Source organism: Nicotiana tomentosiformis, chromosome 3, assembly GCF_000390325.3.
Source record: "Nicotiana tomentosiformis chromosome 3, ASM39032v3, whole genome shotgun sequence".
Classification (NCBI taxonomy): domain Eukaryota; kingdom Viridiplantae; phylum Streptophyta; class Magnoliopsida; order Solanales; family Solanaceae; genus Nicotiana; species Nicotiana tomentosiformis.
In genome coordinates, this window is record NC_090814.1 from 116,818,966 (window position 1) to 116,821,393 (window position 2,428).

Genomic DNA, 2,428 nt, shown 5'->3' on the forward strand with positions numbered 1-2,428 from the left:
AGAGCGTTCAAATTATTTGACAGATTTCTGGTGATCACTTCTTAACTTGGAGCAAGTAGTAGCTTTCTAGCTTTGATATACATATATATATTTATACATAGTTTTTCCACAACGTAATTGAAAATTGACTTGCAATATATTTATACATAGTTTTTCCACAACGTAATTGAAAATTGACTTGCAAAGCGTGTAAATATGGAATGAAGATAGAGAAATTGTGGTAATATTGCAGAGGCGATTAGTTGCACATTTTTGGAATTGCGTTGGGAAGTCGGTTTCTATAGTCATCATGGCCTCCGTAATCTTGTGTTTTCAAACTTGTTTTATATGCGTCAACTCATTAAAGGAGTCTTATCAGTTAATTATTGTCTCACCATCAGGGGCTGACCTAGCGTATTATCGACGGGTTCAATTGAACCCATAACTTTTGATAAGAAATAAAAATTTATATATAAAAATTTATTAAACTTACAAAAATAGTAGATATGAACCCATAATTTTACAAATATAATGGGTGTAAGACTAAAATTTTTTAAAAATTAAACTCATAAAATTTAAATCTTAGATCCGTTTGTGTTCACCGTACCATATTAACATTTACATATTATAGAAGAGTGTGCCCCTTTCGTTATTTTTTTGCCAAATCTCAGGAAATATCTGCATGTCCATGTATATATCCAGATGCACGTGTTAACTTTTTGACATGAGATGGCCGACTAGCCCATTAAGGGCGGCTGGTCTTTAAAACATGGGTTTTATGAAAATTCGCAAGTTTTTTGCATGGTTTTTTAATGTAGTTATGTACTTACTGATTAGAAATAAAAGAGAACGTAAGTTTAAATTAAAGATATTTAATAGCCTGTTTGGTAAAATTTTTAAAATCAGATTATTTTAAAAAATATTTTTTTTAAAAGTATTTTTCAAAAAAAATATTTTTGATGAAAAATAATTTGCGTTTGGTTAATTAATTTAAAGTATATTTTTAAGTAGTAATTAGTGTTTGGTCAAGCTTTTAAAAAGTACTTTTAAATATAATTTTTTTCAAAAGTGCTTTTTAGAAAAATATTTTTTTCTACTTCTCAAAAATACTTTTTTCTTTCTAAAATCTTGACCAAACACCTTAACTTTATAAAAAAAAATATATTTTGGCAAAAAAAAAAAAAAAAAATTGGCCGAACAGGCTATTTAAGACACATTATTTGATATACCTCAAAAGCATAAGATACTGTATCTGGTTCTGACATTCATTTTTGCTTAACAAAATTCACAACTTTAATTAATTCTTGGGGAAATTCAACTTTTGCTGGACTTAAATTTCAATTTGATTTTGTAAATCTGGGAAAATTATGCCACAAACCATGCAGCAAAATAATGGGGGCTTAAATTACTTTAGGACAGAGATTACTCCCACCAATTTTCTGTTCCCCTAAAGTTGTATTCTAACAGTTTTGTTTGTCAACAGTATATTTATTTGACTGGTCTAGAATTAAGATTACTTTGGCCCGGTATTTTTCAGATTTTTTCTTGCCCCATCATGCAACGAAACAAATTCGTGGTGACCTCGTATGTCATTTTTTTAGTTCCTTCTTTTGGGGCTGTGCTAACCTACCCTATTAAGCCTGTAAATTTATATAAATCAAATGAGTCGTAATATTAATTTCCTTTCATGAACAAAAAGTACTTAATTTATATCATTAGTTTTATGATTGATCAACATGTGGCTCCATTACTATCACAAAACTCTAGATTTGTGGTAGTTGTTTTTTAATCTACACTCCCTCCAAATAAACTTTTTATTTATTTTATTAAATTTGGAAACACACATTAAGAAAATTATTTAATTGCAATAATTACATTGCGCATTTGACTAAATTATTGTTATCTCTTCATTAATGACTATATGCCTCAAGGGGAAATTGGAAAAAAGAGAAATAGTGCCTTATAGATTTTCTAAAGTGGTCAAATATTTTTTTACCATATTTTTATAGCTAAATTGAAAGATAAAAATAACCTGACGAGTATATAATGAAGTATTTTATAACGTAACTGCATATGGAATTGTCAATTTATTGGAATCTTTATCGAAGATAGAGTAATCAAATGCAAGATCCTGTCTACACATTCTGTCAAAATTTGCATCATTAGTCGCCAGTGGAGGCTGAACATATCGTTCTCAGCTTGATAGCAATAGCCAATAAATACTTGTAATATTTGTCCAAATCTTGTTTGAGCTAGTAGTAGTGTCAAATAAAAATACACTGATGATCATGTGCCTGTGACATTTTCTGTTTGGAGAGAAATTTCGGTCAGGCGATTGGCAAGTTTACTTGATCAATAGCAACTTTAATTCCCACTAAAGTTGGCCTATTGTTAATAATGGAATAGGAAATCTGCGTATAATGAGCGTTAAATACTCGAGCACACCTTT